The sequence below is a fragment of the Apodemus sylvaticus genome, chromosome 14 (assembly GCF_947179515.1).
Source record: "Apodemus sylvaticus chromosome 14, mApoSyl1.1, whole genome shotgun sequence".
Lineage (NCBI taxonomy): Eukaryota > Metazoa > Chordata > Mammalia > Rodentia > Muridae > Apodemus > Apodemus sylvaticus.
In genome coordinates, this window is record NC_067485.1 from 72176677 (window position 1) to 72199953 (window position 23277).

General features: G+C 38.3%; 4 protein-coding genes across 8 annotated transcripts in view; 3 read left to right on the top strand and 1 right to left on the bottom strand.

Annotated features, from left to right (window-relative positions):
- Window positions 1-23277, top strand: part of LOC127665124 (uncharacterized) — a 565077-nt gene that overhangs the window by 518378 nt on the left and 23422 nt on the right. The window lies entirely within an intron of this gene.
- Window positions 1-23277, top strand: part of LOC127665123 (ankyrin repeat domain-containing protein 26-like) — a 484272-nt gene that overhangs the window by 456466 nt on the left and 4529 nt on the right. The gene's annotated exons all lie outside the window — the stretch shown is intronic.
- The window catches only part of LOC127665122 (ankyrin repeat domain-containing protein 26-like), a 922395-nt gene that overhangs the window by 238930 nt on the left and 660188 nt on the right, over window positions 1-23277 (bottom strand). The gene's annotated exons all lie outside the window — the stretch shown is intronic.
- Window positions 1-23277, top strand: part of LOC127665125 (ankyrin repeat domain-containing protein 26-like) — an 870635-nt gene that overhangs the window by 542 nt on the left and 846816 nt on the right. Inside the window, exons 2-3 of one of the 4 annotated variants that reach the window (XM_052157544.1) lie at window positions 1143-1270; window positions 2185-2252. The gene's annotated coding sequence lies outside the window, so the exon portion shown is untranslated. Of the gene's footprint in view, window positions 1-750; window positions 1271-1324; window positions 2253-23277 lie in introns of those variants that run through there. The other 3 variants (XM_052157547.1, XM_052157549.1, XM_052157546.1) reach the window with 3 other exon arrangements.

Here is a 23277-nt window from a genome sequence, read left to right on the forward strand (position 1 = left end):
GGAGGTGTGGCATGCACATTAAAATAACTTAAGGTATATTCCAGTTACATCCGTTTTTTACCTTTTAGGTGACACTGTTTTATCTGGGACTTAAGTATTTAGTGGTTTTATAATCAATTTTTTGGGTCAATATCCACCATTTTCACTTAAAGATTGAAAGTTAAACTCTTAACCGCATGTGTATAGTTGAATTTAAGAATTCCTCCGCTCCTCTGACATAGGCAAATCCATATTTTCTCTCTTTAGAAAACAAATGGTCCAACAAATGAACAAACATACCAAATTAAACAAAGCAAAATGATAAACCAACAATACATCACCCCAAGACCTTAACATCCAGGAAAAATCACAAGAAACACACAAAACTCATCCATTGTTAAGCGTTTTAAATATTTTTATATATAAGAAAGCATATATATCGGTAATCTTGCTTAATTATCCTTTAGTAAAAGGGTTCCAAAATGTAACTCAGAAAATATTTTAAGTGAAAAAGTCTTTCTGGAAAGCAGCAGAAACTTTTCATATTATCCACTAATAATATTAATTTCTGTCCATCCCATTTATTTGAAAAATTTCTTATTTGAAATTTCCCTAAAACTATCATGGCTTTTAGCAGCACCCAGTAAGTATGTTCTGTTATAGTCTAATTGCAAAGACACAGTGAATAGAGATAATATTCATGTTGATACATATAATTGTTGAGATGGTGGAATTACATACAGAAATAAAACACTGCAATTATAAGAATTGTTAATCTGTTGCAGTTTTATTTTCAGTGTGTATCGCTACTATTAAAATGTTCATTTCAACAACCTCTTTTTTTGCTTTGTTTTGTTTTTTGAGGCAGGATTTCTCTGTGCAGCCCTGGCTGTTCTGGAACTCACTCTGTAGACCAGGCTAGCCTCAAACAAACTCTGAAGAAACATGGAACAGCAGATTATATTTGTGTAGATAGAAGCCCTTTGCTTCATATTTTTTATTGGCTTTATGTATAAAATGTAAAACACACAGGGGTAATCAAAAGGTGTCTAGGACAGCATTACACTGAAATTACATCTTTAAATGTATTACTTACATTATTTTGTACTTTAAAAAAAGACAACTAGCTGAGTTTTCATCAGAACGTTTTCATGTTTTTGAAGGCAGGGCAATGGTCTAAGCATTTCCAAGGCATAAAGTTGGTCCACTCAAACAACCCTTGAATGAATGTGAAATTGTTAAATATGTCACAATACAGACAATTCTCATCAGTCATTACTGTAAAATTCAGGTAATGTATCCTTTTATAGGAGCATGATGAATTCTGATATAAGCAAAGATGAGATCCAAGTTATTTTGAAGGGATAATTCTCTTGATATTTTCAAGGACAAAGGAGGTCTGTGGCACTTGCAGTTTTCTTGGATTAGTTAGATCACGCTGGACTTCATAAGGAAGATTGAAAATGTCCTTCTGTCCATGTGCAAGACACAACTCCATAATGTGACCTCTGCTGCATGGCCTGCATAAGATACTGAGCTGTTGTTCATCAAAATCTTAGGGTTAAGCAAGAACGCAATAACACAGGTCCTAAAATTCTGTGGATGTGGCTATTTCAGCTAGCAATGCAAATATTATAGTAACGTACAGCATCTAGCTGTCTAAATTTATAGCAAATGATGCAAAGGTCAGATAAGATATGGTATACCTGGAACTAGTACTGAGTTTATTATCTCTGGCCATTAGTGTGTCTCTTTGAATGTTTTTATGGTCAATGTCTCTTTGAATTTTGTCTAAATCTAAGGAGAATTTTTTATCAAAGTTTAGAGCTCTACGTCCAGATTTCCTTTTCACCTTTATTAAGTGAGCTTTCCCAGACCATTAAATCTCATGGCTTTGGTTACTGACATGGAGGATAGAGTCTTAGTGTCTGTGCTGTGATCATTGGCTATAACACTCATGTTCACTTGCAAATTTCAAATTCTGGATTACACACTCAATTCTATGTCGCAAAGCTTATTCTGTATTTGTTATTTTTAGAGTTTGTAGATAAATAATAAAATTATCCTTAGCTAGTTTATAAATTTTATGGCTAATATTGTAAGTTATATTTATATTTACCATGTAGAATTCTTTTTAATAACTAGAGTTATTTTTTCCTTTTTTTCTGGAATGAAATATGTGGATTCCTGCAAAATTTAAACAAGCTCCACTCCTGAGTTACCCTACCTTCTCTGAGATCAAGTCTTAAAAATGTTCTACAGTTTCATCAAAGGTAAAATTGGCTCACTTCATGTTTTGATCAAGTAGTACTTCAAATAGGCATAACTTAAATTGCTGTGACAATCAACAAGTACCCTTTTGTGCTTGAGGCTATAACCAGACTCAGGACCTCATAGGTCCCCCACAACTGCATGACTCACATCCTTGCAAAACATTCATGTCTACATTGATACATTTGTTTGCTTTTGACCAAGGACCTTGTTCAGTGTATTCTCAAATCTACTGTCTTTCAGTATCAGTCTTCTGATCATGCTTTGGGATTTGGGATTGTTGTTATACACCAAGCATTTTTTAAAATCAAAATAATTTCTTTAATTCTGTGCTTTTCAAAGTTTGTCAACTATTACTCTAAATATTTCGTTCAAATATGTCAAACACACAATAGCCAGAAAACTATAAGTTGTTTCATAAGGTAATACTGACTTTGAACAAAATGTTGATTTAATTTACTTATGAACCAACAGCTGGCCAGGTGCATTGCCAGTGGAGCACCTGTCTATTCTGAATTCTAAGTCTAATTACTATTCTAGTTCTTGGGCCCTAAGGGCACACTTGCATGGGACTGTTTGTTGCCTCAGGCCAGTGCCTCATACCTGCTTGCTTTGCTTTCTTTTATTTCATATATAAACCACATAGTCAATCATCATGGAGCATATGTTAGATAAGCTGTTGGTGAGACATTCCTGTCTCCAGCCATCTACGGCTTAGGCTAATAGTAGAGCACTTCAAGGTAGATGTCATGATAACCAGAGAGACTGCATGCTTTAGCATGAAAAATATTAGATAAAACTTTATGAAGTTCATGGACATATTTTACTTATTTTCTTATGTCTCTCACAAAGTCTTTCATATATTTTTCTCATCTGGAACTAATACTTGAGTGTCTCAGTCACACAATGCCTCAATTTTAATTGGAAAATATCAGGATACTGTTTATTCTGATTGTACACATTACACTAAGACACTTGGAGTTTCTCTTTTTGAGTTAGTAGAGTGAGAGTGGGTCTAAAACCTTAAACGTCATAGTTTTGCTGTTGCAAATTTGTACATAGATTTTAGGCAGACATCTTTGGGATTTATGCAATCTGTTGTGAGTCATCTTTTCTTCCAAAAATGATGTACAAACATGATCCAAAAACGTGCTTGTGTTGTCATTTTATATAGGGATCTTGTCACACTGTGTGGGACAGTGGTGCAAATCATCAGTTCTGTATTCTTGGTTCTCTGTATTCCCATGGCTACTCTGTGAATTCTATCACCTTGGCCAGCTTATTTTCGTTTGCCTTCATTTAATTTTATTTTTTAAAAGATTTATTTATTTATTTATTTATTTATTTATTTATTTATTTATTTATGTATAGGTTTGCACTGTCACAGTTTTCAGACATATCAAAAGAGAGCATCGGATCTCCATTTCAGGTGGTGGTGAGCCAGTCCCTGGTTTCTGGCAACTGAACTCAGGACCTCTAGAAGAAGAGTGAGTGCTCTTAACTGGTGACTCATTTCTCCAGCACTCTTCTTCATGTTAAACAAGGAACTTTGTTGACTAATTCAGAATGTTGTGTGGAGGTGAGAGGATGATATTGTCTCCAGGTATCCTATCTACAGCTTACCTCACGCAATTCAGCACAGGGCTGGGGACAAGCAAATCTGGAAGTTATGGGTTCACAAGTGTAGCCACACCCCATCCTTGTCTCACAGCAGAGAGAGTTTTCAAGGGGAGGAAAGGGAAGACCTCCAGTTGCCTTGCAGAGAGAGAGATCCTTGAGATTGGATTCTTAATGATAAGTCTGGGAGATAGTGGAGAAATCTGGGACTAGAGTAATATGTTTTATTTGTAGAGCAGAAGGGCCCAAAGTTCCTCTGCTCCACCCCAAATGCCCTTTGTTTCTATCACAGGTACCTTTTTGTAACTGGTATTCTTAGACACTGTTGTCTCCTACATATGCTGCTATGTCTTTAAGTTTGTTTTTGAGGAACAAATCTCCAAAAACAGAAGTTTGAAAACAAATAAGAGATTGAGTTTATCTCAGCTGTAGAATTATGGTCTTTTGTATTTCCCTGACAATTGCCCCCGTAATGATAGCCCATCTGGGCCACCCAAATGAGCAATATGATTCTGTGACAGTGGCTGGTTAAATATGAATTTACCAAAAAGAAAGGCCAAAGGCATAAGTCAAGAAACTACACTATGGGAAGCTGTTCTAGGCAAGTTCTGCAAGATCATACAAATCTATGGAAAGGGAAGTCTTTATTTTTAAGTTTTTTAGGTTACTCCAAATGGATTTCAGTGTAGCATTTTCATATGTGTGTGTCATACTTCATTCTTATGCATCCCCAATCCCCACTGGCTTTCCCCATACACACAGCAGTAGTATTCTGATTGAACAAAGCCTGAGCTGAGTGAGACTCACAACATGACAGTATCATTGCATCACCATCCCCATCACCAAGCACCTCTTAGATTGCAGATCTCTTGGCACTACCCTGATGTATTAGAATAAAACAACCTGTGGGAAAATTTATACAATCTGTTAGTGAAGGTATTTATGGAAATTCATAACGACATTACTAGAGGAGTTGCGATTTATTTAATCTATGTAATTTTATTTATTTGCATTCTAGTAATTTCCCCCTCTCAGTCCCCCTCTTATGCTTCATTCCATTCCTCCTCCCTCTTGCCTCAGAGAGGGTGGTTCCCCCCACCAGGCCTCACCTTTTCCTGGGGCCTCAAGTCCATCAAGGTTTCAGCACATCATCTCCCACTGATATTAGACCAGGCAGGACCCTGCTACATATGTGTCAGGGCCCTTGGACCAGCTTTTCTGTGCTCCTGGTTGGTGGCCCAGGCTCTGGTAGCTCCATGGGCTCTGGGTTAGTTGAGAATGGTGATCTTCATATGAAGTTGCTCTCCCTTCCAGCTTCTTCAATCCTTCACTAATTAAAAAATCAGGGTTCCCAACATCAGCCCAATTGTTGGGTGTAAGTATCTCCTTCTGAGTCAGTCAGCTGTTGGTAGGGCCTCTCAGAGGACAGCCACACCTGGCTCTTTTCTGTAAGCACATCACAGCATAGTAGAGTCAGCCCTTGGTGGCCTCCCATGATATGGATCCAAAGTTGGGCTTGTCATTCGACTGCCTTTCCTTCAGTCTCTTCTCTATTTTTTGTACCTGATGTTCTTTTAAACAGGCAAAAGTCTGGGTCAGGTATTTTAACTGTGGGTTAGTAACCCTATCCCTCCATGTGAGTCTATGTCTGTCTCCTGGAGGTAGACTCTTCAAGTTCCCTTTCCCCAAAATGTTAGGTGCCCCCAATAAGTGTGGAGAATGTCTAACTTCCAGGAACTCTGGAACTTTCTACAGGGTCCTCACACCTCTCACTCCCCTTATTTTCATTCCTTGCCTTGATCCTCTAGGCTTCTCTCCAGACACTTCTTGCATACTTGTTTATGTTTACCCCCACCTCGATCCCTGCCTCCCTTTACCTCCTGTGAGTATTTCCTTCCTGCTTCCATGTGGGATCGAAGCCTCCTCATTTGGGCATTTCTGCTTGTTACAACCTAATGTCTGTAGGTTGAATTTGTACTTTTTGGCTAATATCCACCTATGGATAGCATGCATGTTCTTTTGGGTCTGAGTTACCTAATTTAGCATATTTTCTAGTTCCATTCATTTGTCTGCCAAATTCATGAATGTCATCATTTTTATTAACTGAATAGAATTCCAATGTGTAAATGAGCCACATTTTCTGTATCCATTCTTTGGTTGAGGGAAATCTGTGTTGTTTCTAGCCTCAGGCTATTACAAATAGGGCTGCTATGAACATGGTACAGCACGTGTCCAAGTGGTGTGGTGGGGAGTCCTTTGGGTATGTTCCCAAAAGTGGTATAGCTGGGTCATCAGGTAGAAGTATTTCCAATTTTCTGAGGAATCAACAGATTGAATTCCAGAGTAGTTGTGCCGGTTTGCAATCCCACCAGCAACAGACAAGTGTTCCTCTTTCTCCACATCTTTCTCAGCAAGTGCTGTCAGTTGAGTTGTGGGTCTTCACCATTCTGATTGGAATGAGGTAGGAACTCACGGTCATTTTGTTTTATACTTTGCTAAAACCAATAGTGATATTAATCACATGGTATTGTTACAGGGACAGAGAAATCAATGGTATCAAATTGAAGATGCAGGAGAAAAGTCATAGACTTATGGACACTTGATTTTTGATAAAGAAACAAAAAAAATACAGTGGAACAAAGAAAGAATCTACAATAACTAGTGCTGGTCTAACTGATGCTCTGTATGTAGGAGACCAAATATATATCCATACTTATCACCTTGAGAAAAGCTCAAGTCCAAGTGGATGGTGTTCCTCAATATCAAACCAGATACACTGAGTCTAATAGAAGAGAACTTGTAAAAGAGTTTCAAACTCACTTGCACAGGGGGAAAATTCCAGAAGAGAACACCAATGGCTCAGGATCTAAGATCAACAATTGATAAATGGGACCTCATGAAACTGAAAAGATTCTGTAAGACAAAAGGTGGCATCATTAGCACAACTAGGCAACGTAAGGTTGGGAAAAAATTTTTCACTAACTGTACTTCCTACTGGAGGCTAATATCTAAAATATATAAAGAACTCAACAAGTTCATCTACAAAAACCCAAATAACCTAATTAAAAATGTGGTACAGAGATAAACAGAGAATTTACAACAGAAGAATCTTGAAAGGCAAAGAAACACTTAAAAATATTCAAAGTCCTTTGTTATCAGGAGTTGTGATTTTGATATTAAGTGAAACTTGAAGAAAGATATTTCCTTGAATCCTCACAAGATATTCTGGATACTTATAAGGGAAGATAAATTAATTAGACAGACTAAAGAAATGTTACAGGAGGGGTGACATTCATAGTCTTGTTTAATCTTGCAATTGTCATAAATATGTATACATCAAATAAATCTTCACTATATTATAACCATCAGATTGGAAAGAAAACCCTGTAGGCTCCTTTCGGTTCTACATTAGAAAGAGGGGACAAAATAGTAAATATGATGTGTTTCCTAGTGATTCATAATTTTGGGACTTCCATAAATGATTACAATGAGTTGCTTTCTGTTGGGGAGACGGTCTCCTGTCCTTTGCCATTATCATAATTTCACAATTAATGTTCATCTTCTAGAGGGCCAAAATTTTAAAACTCTCCTACAAGTTAAGTGTCTATACTTCTGTGCTCTTCCTCACCTGATGTAAGCATCCCTTCCCATGGCATATATGAGATTAGGGAAATCACTATTTTTATAGAGTGTCATGTGTTTTGCCAAAATATCCACTTCCTCTGCATCATATCTCTCAAGAAAAACATCCGAGGAACACTTCTGTCAGAAATGTTGCAAACATTTGGTAAAGGACTTTCCATTCTTCACTCCAATACAGAATATGTGGCATACTCTTTGAATGAAGTCTTAATTCGCCATGCTTTTTGAATGCTTCATAATTATTCATATTAGTTTCTCAAATAATGTTATGAGATGAATATTTATTATTGAGTCTAGTTATATAAAATGTCTAGTCCCATTCTTGTTCTTATTGACAGGGTCAGATTGTTCTTGCATTTGACCCCCATTATAATCCAGACTAAAGCTGGACCCCCTCAGCCCCATGCCTATCAGCTCCCTGCTGCACCACCAGTGTCACCCGGCCCAGTGGCCTTGAACAAGGCCAGCACTTCAGGCCTGGACTATCTGCCTTAGGCAGCTGTGCAGCCAAGCTGAGAGGAGTCGGTGGCCCTAAGTCAGTGGCCCTGGGGCACAGGCAGCTTGATCCTGGGCCTTGGAAGAGCCATGTACAGCCAGAGAGGGCATCCAGGAGAAAATTGTCTTTTATAACTTCATAGCCTTTTGTCCTGCAGAAGCAGCCATGAGAGAGAACCGGTGAAACAGATAAAACTGGTGAAAGAACTCTGGCCCACAGCTGACATGTAGATATTTGGGAGCATTAGTACAGGCCTCTATCTTCCAACAAGTGACAGCCCTCATTGTCTTTGGAAAGTGGGAATGTCCTCCATTACAGTTGTTGGAACAAGCCCTTAGGAAGCACGTCTTGGCTGAGCCATGCTCCATCAAAGTTCTTGACTAAGCTACAGTGCCCATCATAAAGCTTACAGATCAGGAGACTGAAGTAAAAGTATGAAAACAAAAATATAAAGCTCTGTCTTCAACAAATTCCCATTAGTGGCATTTTGCCCCAGTAAAACACTGTGAATGAGGGCATTCCTGGATTCTTAGTTCAAACCCTGTTCTGACCCTGCCCGTGATTTTAGAAAGTACAAAACTTTTCTGTGTGTCAACTATGAAAGAGTAATTACTAATGTCCATCTCAGGGTTCTGTGAATAATAACTCAGTGTGTCCTTGCAAAGGGCCTGCCACATAGAAACATGAAAAGACCATTAGCTGTCTTAGGTGAATCTTAGGTTGTGCTCTGTATTTATTCTCTACTCTAAGAGTGACTGTAAAACTCAGCGAGCAACAATTGAAAACTGTCCTGATTAAGACATGAGTTTATTCACAGGAGAATTTTATAATTTTATCCAATATCTATTTATTGGTTCATACAATAAATATCTATAATATATCTACCATGCATATAAAATATGCATATAATATAACCAAAACCCATATTGTAACACAGAAAATAAAATTCAAAAGGAAAAAAAGTACTTCCTATAAAAATTTATTCCATCAGTACATAGGTCGGTTTAATCAGACTAGAACAGTGTTCTATGCTGGAGAGCAAGACATTGAGTTGACCAAATTTTTTTAAACATTTACAGGTTCAAAATGTTTTATGATTTAAAACACTTAGAACTTGAAAATGAGTTTAAGGAAGAACTACAGGACTTTTCACTGTGAAAAGGGTTGTTTAGAATTATTTTACTAATTACAATACATGTGCTGTTCTCTTGTGAAAATGAATGTTTTCTTCATATGTTAGATGACCCACCAGAAATGGAGGAGTATCCCTCTTTCTCCACATCCTCCCACGCATCTGTTGTCACATGAGTTTTTCATTTTAGCCATTCTGACTGGTTTGAGGTGGAATCTCAGGGTTGTTTTGATTTGCATTTCTTGATAATTAGGGATGTTGAACATTTATTTAGGTGCTTCTCTCCATTAGATATTCCTCAGTTGAAAATTATTTGTTCAGCTCTGTACTCAATTTTTAATACTATTATTTGATTCTCTGGAGTCTAACTTGGTGAGTTCTTTGAATATATTGGACATTAGCCCTCTACAGGATGTAGAATTGGTAAAGATGTTTTTCCCAATCTGGTGGTTGCTGTATTGACCTATTGACAGTGTCCTTTGCCTTACAGAAGCTTTGCAATTTTATGAGATCCCATTTGTCAATTCTTGATCTTAGAGCACAGGCCATTGATGTTTCTGTTCAGGGAATTTCCCCCTGTGCCCATGGTTCAAGGCTTTCCCCCACTTTCTCTTCTATTAGATTCAGTGTATCCTATTTTATCTGGAGGTCTGTGATCCACTTGAACTTGAGCTTTGAACAGGCAGATAAAAATGGATCAATTTTTATTCTTCTATGTGTTGACTTATAATTGAACTAGCACCATTTGTTGAAAATCCTGCCTTTTTTCCTACTAGATGGTTTAGCTTCTCTGGTAGAGATTAAGTGACCATAGCTGTTTGGGTTCATTTCTGGGTCTTCAATTTTATTCCATTGATCTACATGCCTGTCTCTGCACCAGTATCATGCAGCTTTTATCACTATTGCTCTATAATACATCTTGAGGTCAGAGACTGATTCCTCCTATGGTCTTTTATTGCTGAGAACAGTTTTGCTCTCTTGGGGTTTTTGTTATTCCAAAGTGATTTGCAAATTGCTCTTTCCAACTCTATGAAGAATTGAGTTGGAATTTTGATTGGGATCGTATCTGTAGATTGCTTTCACCAAGATTTGATTTTTACTATATTAATCCTGCCAATCCAAGAGTATGGGAGATCTTTCCATCTTCTGAGATCTTCTTTGGTTTCTTTCTCTCTTCAGAGACTTGAAGTTCTTGTCATACAGATCTTTCACTTGCTTGGTTAGAGTCACTCCCAAGATATTTTATATTTCTTATGACTTTCATGAGGTGTGTCATTTCCGTAATTTCTTTCTCAGCCTGTTTATCCTTTGAGTATATGAAGGCTACTGATTTCTTTGAGTTAGTTTTATATCCTGCCACTTTGATGAAGTTGTTTATCAGGTTTAGGAGTTCTCTCTCTGCTGCAATTTTTGGGATCACTTAAGTATATCATATCATCTGTAAGTAATGATACTTTGACTTCTTACTTTGCAATTTGAATGCCTTTGACCACCCTTTATTGTTTAATTGCTCTGGCGAGGACTTCAAGTACTATATTGAACAGGTAGGGAGAAAGTGGGCAGCCTTATCTAGTTTCTGATTTCAGTGGCATTGCTTCAAGTTTCCCTCCAGTTAATTTGATCTTGGCTACTGGGTTGCTGTATATTTTTTGCTTTTACTATATTTCGAAGTGATCCTTGAATTTCTGATCTTTCCAAGACTTTTATCATGACCAGGTGTTGGATTTTGTCAAATGCTTTCTCAATATCTAATGAAATGATCATGTGGGTTTTTTTTCTTTGAGTTTGTTTATAAAGTGGATTACATTGATGGATTTCTGCATATTGAACCACCCCTGAATCCCTGGGATGAACCATTCATCATGGTGAATGATCGTTTTGATGATTTCTTGGATTTATTTGGCAAGAAATTTTGTTTATTGTTGTATCAATGTTCATAAGGGAAATTGGTGTGAAGTTCTGTTTCTTTGGTCTTTGTATGGTTTCAGTTTAAGCATAATTGTGGCTTCATAGAACAAATTGGGTAGCATTCCTACTGTTTCTATTTTGTGGAATAGTTTGAAAAGTGTTGGTATTAGGTCTTCTTTGATGGTCTGACAGAATTCTGGACTAAACCCATCTGTTCCAGAGGTTTTTGTTGGTGGGGAGACTTTTAATGACTGCTTATAATTCTTTAGTGATTGTGGGACAGTTTAGATGGTTTATTTGATCCAGTTGAGCTTTGTCACATTGTACATGTCTAGAAAATTGTCCATTTCATCCAGATTTTCCAATTTTGTAGACTACAAGCTTTTGTAGTAAGGACTGATGATTTTTTGAATTTCCACAGTTCCTGTTGCTATGTTTCTCTTAATTTCTGATTTTTTTTTGCTTGTCACTTTTTTTAATTTATTGATATATTTATTTACATTTCAAATGATTTCCCCTTTTCTGGACCCCCACTCCCCGAAAGTCCCAACTGTCCCCTTCCCTCCCTCTGTTTTCCCACCCAACCCTTCCCAATTCCCTGTTCTAATTTTGTTCTATACTGCTTCACTGAGTCTTTCCAGAACAAGGGGCCACTCCTCCGTTCTTCTTGTACCTCATTTGATGTGTGGATTATGTTTTGGGTATTCCAGTTTTCTAGGTTAATATCCACTTATTAGTGAGTGCATACCATGATTCATCTTTTGAGTCTGGGTTACCTCACTTAGTATGATGTTCTCCAGCTCCATCCATTTGCCTAAGAAATTCATGAATTCATTGTTTCTAATGGCTGAATAGTACTCCATTGTGTATATATACCACATTTTTTGCATCCACTCTTCTGTTGAGGGATACCTGGGTTCTTTCCAACTTCTGGCAATTATAAATAGGGCTGCTATGAACATAGTAGAACATGTATCCTTATTACATGCTGGGGAATCTTTTGGGAATATGCCCAGGAGTGGTATAGCAGAATCTTCTGGCAGTGAGGTGCCCAGTTTTCGGAGGAACCGCCAGACTGATTTCCAGAGTGGTTGTAACAATTTGCAACCCCACCAGCAGTGGAGGAGTGTTCCTCTTTCTCCACATCCTCGCCAACACCTGCTGTCTCCTGAATTTTTACTCTTAGCCATTCTGACTGGTGTAAGGTGAAATCTCAGGGTTGTTTTGATTTGCATTTCCCTAATGACTACTGAAGTTGAGCATTTTTAAAGATGTTTCTCCACCATCCGATATTCTTCAGGTGAGAATTCTTTGTTTAACTCTGTACCTCATTTTTTAATAGGGTTGTTTGGTTTTTTGAGTTCTTTATATATATTGGATATTAGCCCTCTATCTGATGTAGGATTGGTGAAGATCTTTTCCCAATTTGTTGGTTGCCGATCTGTCCTTTTGATGGTGTCCTTTGCCTTACAGAAACTTTGTAATTTTATGAGGTCCCATTTGTCAATTCTTGATCTTAGAGCATACGATATTGGTGTTCTGTTCAGAAACTTTCTCCCTGTACCGATGTCCTCAAGGGTCTTCCCCAGTTTCTTTTCTATTAGCTTCAGAGTATCTGGCTTTATGTGGAGGTCCTTGATCCATTTGGATTTGAGCTTAGTACAAGGAGACAAGGATGGATCAATTTGCATTCTTCTGCATGCTGACCTCCAGTTGAACCAGCACCATTTGTTGAAAAGGCTATCTTTTTTCCATTGGATGTTTTCAGCCCCTTTGTCGAGGATCAAGTGGCCATAGGTGTGTGGGTTCATTTCTGGATCTTCAATCCTGTTCCATTGATCTGCCTGCCTGTCACTGTACCAATACCATGCAGTTTTTAACACTATTGCTCTGTAGTATTGCTTGAGGTCAGGGATACTGATTCCCCCAGACTTTCTTTTGTTGCTGAGAATAGTTTTAGCTATCCTGGGTTTTTTGTTATTCCAGATGAATTTGATAATTGCTCTTTCTAACTCTGTGAAGAATTGAGTTAGGATTTTGATGGGTATTGCATTGAATCTGAATATTGCTTTTGGCAAAATGGCCATTTTAACTATATTGATCCTGCCAATCCATGAGCATGGGAGGTTTTCCCATTTTTTGAGGTCTTCTTCCATTTCCTTCTTCAGAGTCTTGAAGTTCTTGTCATACAGATCTTTTGCAAATCAGTGGCCTTCCTATATTCAAAGGATAAGCAGGCTGAGAAAGAAATTAGGGAAATGACCCCCCTCACAATAGCCACAAACAGTATAAAGTATCTTGGGGTGACTCTTAATTTCTGATTTTACTAATTTGGGTACTCTTTCTTTGCCCTTATGTTAGTCTGGCAAAGGGTTTATTTATCTTGTTGATTTTTTTCAAAGAACCAGCTCTTGGTTTTGTTGATTATTTGTATAGTTCTTTTTGATTCTACTTGGTTGATTTCAGTCCTTGGTTTGATTATTTTCTGCTGTCTACTCATCTTAGGTGTATTTGCTTCTTTATGTTCTAGTGCTTTCAGGTGTGCGTCTAGCTGCTAGTGTAAACTCTCTCCAGTTTCTATTTGGAGGCACTTGGAACTATGAGTTTTCCTTTTACCACTGCTTCCTTGTGTCCCTTATGTTTTCATATGATGTTTCATTTTCATTAAATTCTAAAATGTCTTTCCATTTTTTCTTTATTTCTTCCTTGACCAATTTATCATTGTGTAGAGCATTGTTCTTTTTCCATGTTTACGTGTATTTCCCTTGTTTTTGTTGGAATTTAAGACCAGCCTTAGTCCATGGTGATCTGATAGGGTGCCTAGGATTATTTCAATCTTCCCAAATCTGTTGAGTTCTGATTTGTGACCAATTAGATTGACAATTTTCTAGAAGGTGCTTGAGGTGCTGAGGGGAAGGTATATTCTTTTGCTTTAGTTTGAATTGTTATACAGATATCTGTTAGATGATTGGTTCATAAGTTTTGTTAGTTTCACTGTGTCTCTGCTTAGTTTCTGTTTACATGATCTGTCTATTGCTGAGAGTCTGGTGTTGAGTTCTCCCACTATTATTGTGTGGAATGTGATGTGTGCGTTGAGCTTTAGTGAAGTTTCTTTTATGAATGTGGTTACCCTTGCATTTGGAGCATAAACGTACAGAATTGAGAGATTATCTTGATAGATTTTTCCTTTGATCAGTATGAAGTGTCCTTCCTTTTTTGATATCTTTAGGTTGAAAATCGATTTTATTCGATATTAGAATGGCTACTCCAGCTTGTTTCTTGGAACCATTTGCTTGGAACAATTATTTTCCAACTTTTACACTGAGTTAATGTCTGTCTTTGTCAGTGACTTGGGTTTCCTGTAATGATGGGTCCTGTTTGCATATCCGTCTATTAGTCTATGTTGTTTTATTGGGGAATTGAGTTTATTGATGTTAATAGATGTTAAGGAAAAGTGACTGTTACTTGCTGTTATTTTTGCTGTTAGAGGCAGAATTATGTTTGTGTGACTATCTTCCTTTGGGTTTTATGAAAGGTTATCTTCTTGCTTTTTCTAGGGTTTCCCTCCTTGTGTTGGCATTTTCCATCTAATATCCTTTGTAGAGCTTGATTTGTGGAAAGATATTGTGTAAATTTGGTTTTATCATGGATTATCTTGATTTCTCTCTATGGTAATTGAGAGTCTTGCTAGTTACAGTAGCCTGGATAGGAATTTATATTCTCTTAGGGTGTGTATGACATCTTCCCAGGATCTTTATGCTTTCATAGTTTCTGTTGAGAGCTCTGGTGTAATCGTGGTCTGCCTTTATATGTTATTTGACATTTTCTGTTAATGCTTTTAATGTTCTTTCTGTTTTTAGTGTATTTGGTGTTTTGACTATTATGTGACAGGAGGATTTTCTGTTCTGGTCTAATCTATTTGGAGTTCTGTAGTCTTCTTGTATGTTCATGGACATCTATTTCTTTAGGTTAGGGAAGTTTTCTTCTATAATTTTGTTGAAGATATTTACTGGAACTTTAATCTGGAAATATTCACTCTCTTCTATACCTATCATCTTTAGGTTTGGTCTTTGCATTGTGTCCTGAATTTCCCGTATGTTTTTGGTTAGGAGCTTTTAATATTTTGCATTTTCTTTGACTTTGCTGTCAATGTTTTCTATGGTGTCTTCTGAATCTGAGATTCTTTCCTCTATCTCTTGTATTCTGATGGTAATGATTGCCATCTATGACTCTTGTTCAACTTCCTAGGTTTTCTATGTCCAGAGTTGTTTACTTTTGTGATTTTTTTAAATTGTTTCTCCCTCTATTTTTAGAGGTTGTGCTTTCCTGTATTTCTTTAAGGACTTCTACCTGTACCTGTATTTCTTTTTTTATTTGATATATTCTTTATTTACATTCCAAGTGATTTCCCCTTTCCTCAATTCCCCCTCCCTGGAAGTCCCATAAATCCTCTTCCTTCCTCCTGTTCCTCAATCTACCCCTTTCCATTTCCTATCCTGGTATTGTCCTACACTGCTGCACTGAGCCTTTCTAGGACCAGGGGCCACTCCTTCCTTCTTCTTGGTCATCATTTGATATGTGAATTGTTTCCTGGGTATTCCAAGCTTCTAGGCTAATATCTGCTTATCAGTGAGTGCATACCATGAGTGTTCTTTTGAGACTGGGTTACCTCACTTAGGATGATGTTGTCCAGTTCCATCCATTTGTCTAAGAATTGTATGAATCCATTATTTCTAATGGCCGAATAGTTCTCCATTGTGTATATATACCACATTTTCTGTATCCATTCCATCCAATATGGCATATCAGTCCTGTAAATAAGAGGACTTTATACCACTGGGCCTGTACTTGCAAAGTAAGGGTCTGGACAGAAAAGAGAAACACTGAGGTACTTGTAAGGAGCAGGCAAGGGGAATGTGTGAAAAGTTCTTCATGTACATGTCTGGAAATGTCACTGTGAGATTGTTCATGTTGTATAGTTATTATAATCTACTGTTCAAAATTAGTGAAGGAATAAAGACATACAAAATATGACATTGTAAAATAGAATAAAAAATCTAATTAAAAAAGAAAATAAAAATTCAGTTATCAAACCAAGAAAATACAGGAAGAGAGGGAGACTTAGTTTAAATCCAGAAAACAAAACCCTCTAAAATGAAACATAGGAATACAGAAGAAAACTTACTGTGCTCAGATTCAACAATTCACAAAGATCTAAGTCCAGTGGGTTGCCAGCTTAGAAATCAAATTACTTTCCAACCAGCCAGCCAACCAACCAACCAACCAATAAACTAACCAACCAACTAACCAACAGCAAACTGTACTATAAGGATAGGGAGCATTCTCAGCCAAAGCTGTAACTAGGCAAGTAAAAGACCTCACAATGGCTTATCTTGAGGTCAGAGCTGAAATGGACCAATAATGGCTGGGTATAACCCATGGGTTTTCTTTATTTTCTTTCCTCAAGGCAGGATAGGCTCATGGTCAGTATGGCAGTAGAGATTTGAAGATGGTTTCGCACAGTTATCAGTCCCTCTATTCACTATGACCCACTTCTTTCTGCTAGGCTGTATTTTTTTTTCAGATTTTCTATAACCTCAGAAAACAGGGCCACATGTTAGAGAACAAAGTTCAAGAGCATGATCCTTTCATAGAAATTAGCTATCCAAACCCCAATACTTTCTACTTTAAAAGCAATAGCTGGAATCATATGAATTACAACAGATTCCAGAAGGTTGTTGTTGACTGGGTTATGAACTCTGTATTAGTTTGTATTATAGTACGTAATATTATGCAATTATATACATATATTCAGTAATGACTTCATACCTAGTGACATCAATCAATCAAAATGCCCCATAACCTTACCTACACTCAACTCATTTCTTTTTTCTTCTCCAAATTACTCTAGCTTGTGCAATTTTGACAAAAACTAATGGGCACAGGATAACATTCATACATTAGTCGATGGATAACATTGGTCATTTTACACTTGGAACCCCATAATTTCTAACAACTATTGGTTTATAGAAGCTATAAAATGCACACTCAAGAATATCAAATTTTTTTATTAGATTCAAGTAGATAAGAAAAAAAATATTAGCTTCTCCCTGGCACAGGGATACTCTGACAAAATGCTCTTTTTCCCAGGAGACTGCAGTGTAAGTGACTGCCATCACTGAGGCATATTCAGCAAGTCCTTGTTGTTTTGGTAGTTTGTTTTGTTTTATTTGGTTTGGTTGTTGAGGCATGATCTTACTCTATTGTTCAGGCTACCCTTGAACTTGATATGTTCAGAGTGGTCTTGAAGTTATGATCCTTGTAGCTATTATCCAAATGGCGAGATTATAGGCATATATCACCATACTACGTTCTAGGGCTACATGTCTATTATTTCAAACAATGTCTCCTATATCCCAGGCTGCCTTTCAATTCAAATGTTCAGCCAAGTCTGTCCTAGAAGTTCTGCTTAGAAGATAGGATCTTTGAAATTAGAAGGACAAGGATTATTTTTAAGTGGTGAAATTACAGCTATAATGCCCAGATTGACCCTTTCTCTTTTATCATTATTTTTTTTGATTTTTAAATGCATATGTTCATACTCATGGCACAGTGTACACTTGGAAACCAGGAGACAATTTGAGGGCCATCTCCCACAAGATAGTGTGGGTGATTGAACTCATGTCAGTTTGGCAGAATGCATCTTCACCCACTGAGCCATCTTTCTGGACTCAACATACACCTTCCAAGTTTCTAGTATAAAGCTGGGTGTGGTAGTATATGCATGTGTTCCTACCACTAAAGAGACAGTGTGGAATGAATTTTGAATCATCTTGCCTCAACCCCCTGAATGATAAGTTATTTGTCTTATTATTTGTTCTGTATAGTTCATCTTTAAAATGCTTTATATCTAGAAGCAAATTTAGACTTTCAAAGGTTGTAAAGAGGAGGAAGGGAGAAGAAGGTAAAGTGGCTGCTGTTCAACCATTAAGACCTGAGTTCAGATTCCTTTCATCCATGTAAAAGCTGAGTGTATTGGGACAGGTGGACCTCTGGATTTCACTAGCCGACTAGGCTGTCTGTGTGGGCCAGGATCAGTGAGAGTCCTTGCCACAAAAGGTAGATGGAGATAGAAAAAAATAAGATCAACTCTGACCTTCACACATGCTTGCATAGCATGTACACTCATATGCCCACACATGTACACATACATACCCACAATCTAGGGTGATGGAGCATTCCTGTAGTCCAAATACCGAGGAGGTGGAGTCAAGAACATGAGGAAATCAAGAGCAGTCTCAGTGCACAGTGAGTTCAAGGACAGCCTTGACTACATAAAACTCAAAAAGAAAAAAGAAAGAAAGAAAGAATGGAAGGAAGAAAAAAGAAATTGAAAGTCAGGAAAAAATACCTGTTTATCAATCACATTTCCTAAATATTTACAATTTCAGGCTACATTGCATCACTGAGGTAAGCTGTGCTGGTTGGAATAGGAATGGCCTCTTAGGCTCATGTGTTTGAAAGCTTGGTCAACAGGTTATGGTACTGTTAGGGGGTGTAGCTTTGTGGGAGTAGGTATGGTCTGGTTAGAACTGTGTAACTGGGGTGAGCTCCGAGGTTTCAAATGCTCAAGCCAGGTCCCATCTCTCTCATGTGCCTCACCCTGACTAAACCTCTGAACTGTCTTTTTAAGTGTTTTCGTTTATATGAGTTGCTGTGGTCATGGTATCTCTTCATAGCAATAGAAGGCTGACTAAGCTGTAAGCCAAGACAGGAACTCAGGGTCCATGTGGCAAAGGTCATGGAGGAATGGTTCTAATTGGCTTCCTTTCTGTGCCTTGCTCAACCTGACTTCTTATTGAACCCTGTATCACCACCCTCCCAGAAATGGCCACAGCAACTGTGGGTTTTGCTGTCCTACATCAATCAATAAATAGCTTCAGAGACTTGCCCACAGTAGAGTCTGATGGAGACAAGTTAGTATTAGGTCGACAAAACCTAAAGAGAATATAGATTTTGCATTTTGTCAATTCTCTACTATTGTCCTTTTAGCGATTAAGATTTTATTACCAGTTTCTATCCCAGCAGGTCTTCGACTTGTTTGAGTGTGAAAGCCAGGTAGAGATCTTTTCAAATTCCTTAAAGGGTCGAAGAAGATGGCTTATTAGTTAAGTTGCTCTTCTATAAGACACAAGTTCTTTATTCAGCACCCATAGGATAGCCCACAAGTATCTGCTACAACAGTTCCAGGGAATCAGACCACGTTTTTGACCTTCTTAGATCGCAGGCACTTATGGTTCACATATATACATACACACACAGGCTGAACACTTCCACACAAATAAATAATTGTATTTTTAAAATACTAAAAAATAAATTTCATTTCTTTTTTAATTTTTAAAAATTTTATGTGAATGAGTAGTCTCCTGTATGTATCTCTGTGATTATGGAAGTCAGAAAGGGTATGGAATATCCTGGAACTAAAATTTCAGACACCATGTGCTTGCTGGGATCCAAACCTGATCCATCTCAAAAGCTCCAAAAATGAAAGTTAGGGGACAATGCACTAGCCAGGCGGTAGTAGAAGTGCATGCCTTTAATTCGAGCACTGGTGAGGCTGAGCCTGGAGAGTCACTGAGTTTGAGGACAGCCTGTTCTACAGATGACTTTCAGCACAGCCAGCACTACACAGAGAAATCCTGAGTGGAACAAACAAACAAAATAGGAAACATAGAAAAAGTTCCTATAGACTTAACTGCCCTGATTGTGAGGGGTTTATTTTGAGGAAAGGCTAATGTAGCACAGCTAAACTTAATATGTATCTGAGGCTGGCTCCATTACCTCATGCTGAATCTGATCCTCCTAACTCAGCTTACTAACTACTGGAATTACAAGCAGCATTACTAAGCCCTACCATTTCTTTACATTACTGAAAAGTTATAAACAGGGCTAGAGAGATATGGGAACAGTTAAGAGCAGCTGGGTGTTCTTCTAGAGGACTGGGTTCAATTCCCAGTACCCACATAGCAATCACAACTGTCTATTTTCCATTCCCGGGAGAAGTTGAGGCCCTCTCTATCCTTCACTGTGTATTTCATGCATGTAGTGCCCAACATATGTGCAGGCAAAACACCTATATACATACAAATAAAAAATAAATAAAACATTAAAAGGGGATATAGAAGATATGATATCTTTAAAAAATGATATATAGATCTACCTGAAGACCTGGCAATATGACTCTTGGGAATATACCCACAGATACCCACCATGCTACAGGGGTACTTGTTTCACTAAGTTCATAACAGCCTTCTCTGTGATAGCCAGAAGCTGGAAACAACACAGATGCCCCATGACAGAAGAATGGATAAAGTAAATGTGGTTCATTTACACAATGGAATTCTCTTTAGCTATGAACAACAAGGACATCCCGCGTTTTACAGGTACATGGATGGAACTAGAAAATATCATCTTGAGTGAGGACATTCAGACTCCAAAGGACATGCTTGGTATGTACTCAGCAATAAGTGGATATAAGACAAAAAATTTTAAAAGTACAGAATACCCAAGATATAATCCACTAAACTCAAAGAGTTAAACAAGCCGAAGGGACAAAGTGAGGATGCCTCAGGACACTTGGAAGGGAGAAGAAAGCAACCAAAATGGGGGATAGAGAGAGGGACCTGGGAGGGAAAGGGGAAGGGGGAAGGGAACATGGTCTGGTACTGGGTGGGGAAAAGGACTGAAGTCCTGAGTGCCAGCAGAAAGAATGGAAACAGGCAGCCTGAGGAATTAGGAGGTTGGGGGAAAGCCCCAGAATGTATCAGAGACCTGGGAGGTGAGAGACTCTCTGGATTCAATGGCAGAGACCTTAGAGGAAATGCCTTACATTGGAGAGAGGAAACCTGTAAAGCCCACCTCCAGCAGAAAGACAGGGCATCAATTTGTGAGGGGTTGCCATCTCAGAGTCAAAATTCTGACCCATATTTGTTTCTATCTGAAAGAACTGCAGAAATGGAAAAGGAGAACAACGTGAGGAAAAGAGGTACAGCGATAGGCCCAAAGTGGGATCCAGCTTAAGGGGAGGCCCCAAGACCTGACATTATTACTGAGGCTATGGAGCCCTCACCAAAAGTGACTTGTCATGACTGTACTCTGAAAGATACAACAAGCAACCGAAAGAGTCAGATGCAGATATTTGCACCCAACCAATGGACAGAAGCTGCTGCACCCTGTGTTTGAATTAGGGAAAATCTGGAAGAAGATAAGGAGGAGGGCAACCTTGTTAGGGGACCAGAAGCCTCAATTAACCTGAGATCTCTGATACTGGAACACCAACCAGGCAGCATATACCAGGTGATATGAGGCCCGCAACACATATACAGCAGAGGACTGGGTTTAGTCGGAGAAAATGCACTTAACCCTCAAGAGTCTGGAGGCTCCAGGGAGTTTAGAGATCTGGTACAATGGAGGATGAATGGTGGGGACATCCTTGTGGAGACAGGGTCGTGGGAGAAGGTATCAGATGTGGAATAAAATCTGGAGTTTGAGATAGATAGATAGATAGATAGATAGATAGATAGATAGACAGACAGACAGACAAAAGATTTAAAAAATTAGATATAGAGGCTGGTGAGATAGCTCAAGCTCTTAAAAGCACTGACTGCTCTTCCAGCAGTCATGAGTTCAATTCCCAATGACCACATGGTGACTCAGAACCATCTTTAATGGGATATAATGCCCTCTTCTTGTGTGTCTGAAGGGAGAGACAGTGTACTCACATACATTAAGTAAAAAATCTGGGGTTTTTTGGTCTTTTTTAAAAAATATTTTTATTTTCTATATTCTTTGTTTACCTTCCAAATGATTTCCCCTTTCCTGGATACCCCCTCCCCATATGTCCCATAAGCCTTCTTCTCTCCATCCCTTCTCCAATCACCTCCCTCCTTTTTCTCTGTCCTTATATTCCCTTCCAATGCTAGATCAATCCTTTCCAGGATCAAGACCCTCTCCATACTTGTTCATGGGAGTCATTTGTTATGCCATTTGTGCCTTGGGTATTCAGGGCTTCTGGGCTAATTAATATCCACTTATCAGAGATTGCATTCCATGTGTATTCTTTTGTGATTGGGTTACCTCACTTAGGATGATATTTTCCAGATCAAACCATTTGCCTAAAAATTTTGTGAATTCATTGTTTCTAATTGCTGAGTAGTATTCCATTGTGTAAATATACCACATTTTCTGTATCCATTCCTTCTTTGAGGGGCATCTGGGTTCTTCCTAGCTTCTGGCTATTATAAATAAGGCTGCTATGAACATAATGGAGCATGTGTCTTTATTGCATGCCAGGGAATCCTTTGGGTATATGCCCAGGAGAGGTATAGCAGGGTCCTCTGGAAGTCTAATGTCCAGTTTTCTGAGGAACCTCCAGACTGATTTCCAAAGTGGTTGTACCATCTTACAGTGCCACCAACAGTGGAGGAGTGTTCCTCTTTCTCCACATCCTCGCCAACACCTGCTGTCTCCTGAGTTTTTTACCTTAGCCATTCTGACTGGTGTAAGGTGAAATCTCAGGGTTGTTTTGATATGCATTTCCCTAAAGACTAATGATGTTGAGCACTTCTTCTTCTTTTTTTTTTTTTTTTAGTTATATGATTCTTCTTTTTTTTATTTTTTTATTCGATATAATTTATTTACATTTCAAATGATTTCCCCTTTTCTAGCCCCCCCACTCCCCGAAAGTCCCGTAAGCCCCCTTCTCTTCCCCTGTCCTCCCACCCACCCCTTCCCACTTCCCCGTTATACTGTTTCACTGAGTCTTTCCAGAACCAGGGGCCACTCCTCCTTTCTTCTTGTACCTCATTTGATGTGTGGATTATGTTTTGGGTATTCCAGTTTTCTAGGTTAATATCCACTTATTAGTGAGTGCATATCATGATTCACCTTTTGAGTCTGGGTTACCTCACTTAGTATGATGTTCTCTAGCTCCATCCATTTGCCTAAGAATTTCATGAATTCATTGTTTCTAATGGCTGAATAGTACTCCATTGTGTAGATATACCAAATTTTTTGCATCCACTCTTCTGTTGAGGGATACCTGGGTTCTTTCCAGCATCTGGCAATTATAAATAGGGCTGCTATGAACATAGTAGAGCATGTATCCTTATTACATGGTGGGGAGTCTTCTGGGTATATGCCCAGGAGTGGTATAGTAGGATCTTCTGGAAGT